General features: G+C 44.6%; 1 protein-coding gene across 6 annotated transcripts in view; it reads right to left on the bottom strand.

The window, feature by feature from the left end:
• Positions 1-5,649, bottom strand: part of SEC22C (SEC22 homolog C, vesicle trafficking protein) — a 33,903-nt gene extending 28,254 nt beyond the window's left edge. For 4 of the 6 annotated variants that reach the window (XM_025206823.1, XM_025206824.1, XM_006025912.3 and 1 more), the window contains exon 1: positions 5,574-5,649. The gene's annotated coding sequence lies outside the window, so the exon portion shown is untranslated. Of the gene's footprint in view, positions 1-4,928; positions 4,959-5,573 lie in introns of those variants that run through there. The other 2 variants (XM_025206822.1, XM_025206821.1) reach the window with 2 other exon arrangements.
• Positions 5,650-6,435: the final 786 nt, after the last annotated feature.

Raw genomic sequence — 6,435 nt, 5'->3', positions numbered from 1 at the left:
ACTCTTTCCTGCTTATGCAGGGGGTCGGACTCGATGATCTGTTGAGGTCCCTTCCGACCCTAACATCTATGAATCTATAAGCTAAGCAGGTTGGGAGAGCTATCTACCCCTCCTATGGAGGTTGGGTCACAGTACACAAAGAGTGCTTAGCCCATCTTAGCCCATTTAGCTATCACCAAAAAAACCCACAGTACAGAAAGGATTCACAGAACCAGGGATTGAGACCATAGCTGTGTAGGACAGAGCAGGACACTCAGGTGGGAGAGGGTCTGTCTGGAGTTATAGTTCCTGCTCCCAGATCCGTCTATTCATTTTATACACACACATATAACTTCATTGGATTAAGAAAGAAAATCCTTGCCCACTAAAAAAGTTGATTTGTCTCAAAAAACCTTTTTGTACAATGTCACTGGATCTCATAATTCCTAAGCACAGGATCACCTAACAAAAAATTAGAACTGGCTATATCAAGTACTTCATAATGCCTCTGATCACCATCTAAACTTTCCTTTTCAGTGGTAAAACTAAGAGGGACACAACTCAGAGAACCTGAGCTAGCTTCTCCACCACCTTCATAAGAATAGTTTCTGCAGCATCACAGAAAGCTAATTTATATCCAATTCATAACTCATACTAATAAATCTGGGGAATGAGACAAAAATCACAATGTGTAACCAGGTATTTGGTGCTGAATAGGAACGAAACACTTTACCATAAAAGAAATTAAGGCAATAGTTTTGCATATTTTTGTTGCTGTTGTGCTATTCTGTTATCAAAGCACGCAGCTGGAGGGAACACAACCTCTCGTCTTAAAATTATGCTGGTATTAGTGATACCATTGTATTTACCAGAACTATGAAATAAAGAAAGAAGTCACTTAGGGCTTCCACTCCGGTCAAATAAAAAGATCCATATTTGCTAGGCTGAAAGACATCAAAACTTGTTAGTTTTGAGCTTTCAAAATAGAGAAAATTAAAACTTTAAAAGATGCCTCAACACACTTCCTGTAATAATTTATGCTAATAAAAGAAATGATATTGTAAAAATCAAAAAGCAAGTCCAAGAATAGTTGCACTTTAACATGCCTCTCCCTAACAACAGTTCACCAGCTTAATGATAAGATAACTGCATATAGGACACTGAAACATTGAAGTGACCTTTAATTTGCTCTGGTCAATACAAATGTAAGAAAAATCTGTGCACAAATATTTTAGCAGGTTAAAGTTCCAATAAGTTTGTTGGTTCAGAAGAATATTGGCAGTGACTTTCAAATAGCAAAATAGCAGCACTCTAATCTGATCCAAAATAGCAGCATACTTTCAGTCATCAAGTGCAAACACCAAGTTCAGTTTAGTCTGCTGTACAGAATTAGTTTTGGAAATATATAAAATAATGAAAGGTGTAAAGAGGAGACATCTGGCACTTGTACTGAAGCTCTCAGAAGAGCGAGGGAACATGCCAAGCAAGGTAGCAAACTGAAAACAGAATAAAGGGTTTTTATTTCTTTAAGCCATGGGCTATAATTAACCTATGGCACTGACTGACTCAATATACCTTGGATGCCAAGAGCTTAGAATTCAAAGAGGATTAGATGTGTGTACAGACAGCACCCTTAGTTAAATTATCCAGGAAAAACAAGTTTCTAAAGGATAACCCCTAAAGCATGAAAGTGTAAGTCAGCCACTCATTACCAATGCATGTTATTCCAAACCTGACAGTTCAGGGGGTCTCCTTCCTCTGAAAGATTTGATATTGGTCACCACTGGACCACGTGCCAAGTGAGAAGCTAGCAGGCACCACAGCAGAAGTCTAATTATATTCCAGGGAGGAAGAGTTTAATCCCAAAATGTAGCATCAAACATGGCAATATTAAATCAGAATCAAAAAGTCAGAAGGGACTCCGAGGGTAATCTAACCCCTGCACAGCTGCAGGGTGCCCCATTCACGGACCAACCCAAATTGCTGAACAAGCCCACCCAATTTCTTTTCAAAATCTTCCAGTAAAGCGGATGCCACAACTTCCCTGGGCAGCTTGTTCTATTACCCTTGTTCCTTTTTTTGTTGCAGTCCAGAAGTCATGGTTCAAACCCACTGCCTCAGATCTTGCCCTCTATAGCAGGGGAGAACAATTGTTCTCTAATTCTTTAGGGCAACTTTTCAAATAGTTGAAAACCGCTTCCCACTCAGTCTCCCTTTCTCCAAACTAAACACTCCAAACACTCTTACAGCTTGCACTGCAAGAGTAAAACAGTGCAAGCTGTAGGAGCAAACGCTTCTCCCCATACAAAAAGAAGACATCAACTTGTGGTCTTCAGCAATCTGAGGTTTTGGTAAAAATCTGGTGGGGATTTGATTAAGACAGGTGAGAGCTAATGTTACCATGCACACCGACAGCAACACCTAATAGCAGCACAAGGCTGTTCCACACATCTTGTTTTATGTAAGATATATCATACGATCAGTCAGGGCAGCACTCAAATACACCCACCTCTCTGAAAGGATCTCCTTTTGCATGCCCTCCTCCCATTCCTATTCTGCAGCAAAACTAAAAAACACCATCATTTTCATCTCTGCAGCTGGTTCACCATTGCCCTGCAGGCACAAAAGACCTTTCAAAAATCCATTTACCAAATTTCTTCCCACTACTTCATTAAGCTCTTAACAACTAAACTTTGCCAGGTCACCCACCATCAGCAAATACCACAATAACGAACCCATCCAAAGTAAATGTGATCTCATTACTGTAACTCTTACCCTGCCTCTCGTCTCTTCAGCTCTTTTTTCTGTTTGCATTTTATCACTTGTCTGAATTTAAGGCCCTATCCAACAACTAACTCTATGACGGACCTTTGCTCTTGTACAGAGTCCCACTGACTTCATGGAGGAGCCAACTACGTGTACAGATCCGGTCATACAGTTAAAGGTTTGGGGCCAGGAATGGGATCTTTACTTCTCTGTTAAGCACCTGTCAGGCCTTTTGATCCTCAAAACTGAGTGTAATGATGTGTTCAGAGGATTCATTCAGAGACGCACACCATCCACACACTGCTGAAATATATTTAATAAAAATATCTCATTAGTGCGATACACTAATACCGGTGTATTAGTGTATACCGGTGCTCCACATCGGTGGAGAACAAGTATAACTTTGCTTAATCATTTCAAGTGATGTGCCAGTAGGGTAGGGTAGAACTTTTCAGAGACAAATTATGAATTTCAGTGGATCTGAAAAATACTTATCTGTGTGACAGCAGCTCACAAACGTGCTTTATAGCCTATGGCTCATTTCAAGAGCGGCCAATGTGCTACAGATAATTGACATATATATTACAGTGTTATGTAACCCTCTATACAAGTTCAATTCCCTATTCATAAACACCATTTCTTCAACAAATTTCTATTACAATTGTCCTTATTTTGTGAGAGAGAAAACACAGCCAACTAAAAGCCTCAGAGGACAGGCGGAGACAACTAGACAGCTGCCTAGCTGCTTTGTCTAAAAATAATGATCTTTTTTGTTTTCAACATTAGAGGAATTTGCTGCTTAAATCGGTCTCGTTCGGCAGCAATAGGAAGCCGCTAGTACCGAGAAACCTGAAGTGTCTCAAGCCTCTCTCACGACCCAGCTGAGCCTTTCCCTTGTTTGAAGGCAGTCCATGGGACAGTTTCAACTCACTTCCAGTTGCTTGGTCAAGTTCTGACCTTGGCCAAACATATGCAATTCTACTGAAGACAAAACGAAGGTTGTCAGTGAAAGTTACCTTCATCTGGAAGTCTGAGGCTTTTAGCCGTGTATCTTTTTGATTAGCAATGGGATTTTACTATATATAATGAACCTTTGCTCTCCTTTTCAGATGGGCTAAGTCTCCTAATAGCAGAGGGGGGCTATTAGGAGACTTAGCATCTAGAGAGAAGGGCATCTAGACCTACTCCAGAGTCACTGTATGTGCACTCCAAGGCACATACAGATGCCCTTCTCCTAGCATTAGGAGAAGGGCATCTAGACCTACTCCAGAGTCACTGTATGTGCACTCCAAGGCAGCCCTACAAAGAACCCAAACTAGCTCTGGGTGCACAAGGTCCATAAAAAGCAACAGCCACAGTCACACAGCACTGTACCCAACTTAAATCGGCTCTTCTGAGAAGCAAGGATTATGGCCTAGACCTGTAGTGTCAATCTGATCCCGCGATCCTGATCCCACACGGGGGTCATTCTGCAGGCATGACCTGGTGCTCTGATGTGACCCCACAGCAGGAACCTGCACACTGACCCAGTATTTCCGCACAGTGAAAGCAAACTAGTTTGTTCCCCGCTGGATCAGAACGTCTCCACACCACACTGCCTCATACCGTGAAAAATATGTGCCCTAAAACTTCAGCAGGGCAGGGAAGATGCACAGACATCTCTAAACGAATGAGCAAGGAGGAAGGATTATGCACAATTGGCTTCACCGAGCTAGAGTGCTTATGCTGCTTTTTTTTTTTTTTCCAGTCTCAGACTTCACATAATAAACTAGGATGGGAGTTAATACACGCGAGGGCAGGACCAAGGCCAGTTACTTCAGCAATGGAAGCAGCACATAGCATGTCCTCCCCTCTTTTACCGCAGCCTTCAGTAACATTACAATAATTCATCATGCAGCCAAAAGCTTGATGCCAGGTACCAAAGAGCCAGCCTCCAGAGGGATTCAAGGGGCACCTATCAAGCCCGCTCAGCTACCATGTTTTCCACAGTCGCACGCTTTTGTTTTCTAATTGCTCTCTCCTTTGTATACTACCTGCGTGCAGCAGGTCCTTCCACAGCATCTGACGACCTGAGTTCAGCCCAAAAAGCTTTTTTTTTTATTTTTTTTTTTGGGGGGGGGGGGGGGAGGCAAAAATATTTATTTAATATATACATACATACATATACATATATATTTACATACGTGTGTGTGTGTGTGAGAGAGAGCCGCCCCCAAATAACCCCAAAGGTGGCATCGGCCTGAGGCAGAGCAGACGGGCGAGACTCACAGGCCGGGAGCCTCCGGCTTTAGTCCCAGCAGGAGCACTGGCGCAGACACACACAAATACATATGTGCATGTGTGTATATGTGCACACGTGTGTGTAGGTGTGCACGTATGTGTGGGGACTTATTTGTGTGAATGCGTGTGTATGTGTGCACGTGTGTGTATGTGTGTCCGCGTATATGTGTGTGTGTGTATGAGTGCGTACGTGTGCACAGGCATATATATGTGTACGTATGTGTGTGCATATGCAGCACACCCCCCCGTGTCCCCGCTGTTGCGGGGTCCATATCGCCGGCCCTCAGTGTGCACGTATGTGTGGGGACTTATTTGTGTGAATGCGTGTGTATGTGTGCACGTGTGTGTATGTGTGTCCGCGTATATGTGTGTGTGTGTATGAGTGCGTACGTGTGCACAGGCATATATATGTGTACGTATGTGTGTGCATATGCAGCACACCCCCCCGTGTCCCCGCTGTTGCGGGGTCCATATCGCCGGCCCTCAGCCACAGCCCCCCCGAGAGGCCCCCGCGGCCCCGGACCGCGCCCCGCCCCCCGCGCTCTCACCTGCCTCCGCCCCGCCCGCGCTATCGCGCCACTCGCCACCGCCCCGCGGGCTGGGCTGGGCCGCCCCAGCCCCTCCGAGTCCTCCAGGTGGAACTCCCCCCCCCCCTCCCCTCCTCGCAGCCCGGCTCTTAAAGGGACAGGTGTGGCGCGGAGGGAGATGGCTCAGCCCGGCCTCTGGGTGTCGCCCCCTGCCTGGCAGCAGAGCCAGGGCTGGCTTTGGGGCCATTTAGTGCCACACCCAAAATTTGGAGTTGGAGGGTAACCCCCCTACATCTGTCCAAAAGCGGCAGGACGAACCATTGTGCTAGAAATCAGTAGACAAGGTTCCTTGGGTGAATTTGATCTCTTTTATTAGACCAACCCAAGGGCAGGAAGTCAGCTGGAGTCAGAGGATCCCAGCAAGATAAGTGTCCAAACGCTTCTTAAAGGAGTCCAGAGTAGGTGCCTGCACCACTTAAGGCACATTAAATTTAGGCGTGAATAGCTAAGTCACATTAGCGCACGTGTAGATGCGCTAATGCATATTAACACAGCGTGTGTCCATTGACACTCACCGTGTTAATACGCATTAACACTTCTACACGTGAGCTAATGCAACTTCGTTTTTCGCACCTAAATTTGATACCTGCTTTATGTGGGTATCAAATTTAGGCTCATACAGCCTTAAACAGCCATTTTAAAGGCATATTAAGAATGCATACGTGTAGATGTGCCCTTAACGCACTTTAAAATGGCGATTTTTAGGCTAAGCCCACTTAAAAGAGGCACATGTAGACACACCTGTTGTGCGTCTACATGAACTTTCTTTTGTTAGTTTTAAACATACTACCTACTGGTATCATTTTGTGATCCCTAGTTCTTA

This window comes from Alligator sinensis, unplaced genomic scaffold, assembly GCF_000455745.1.
Source record: "Alligator sinensis unplaced genomic scaffold, ASM45574v1 scaffold531_1, whole genome shotgun sequence".
Taxonomy (NCBI): domain Eukaryota; kingdom Metazoa; phylum Chordata; order Crocodylia; family Alligatoridae; genus Alligator; species Alligator sinensis.
The sequence above is the reverse complement of the archived record's forward strand: the minus strand, read 5'-3'. Positions and strand labels throughout refer to the sequence as shown.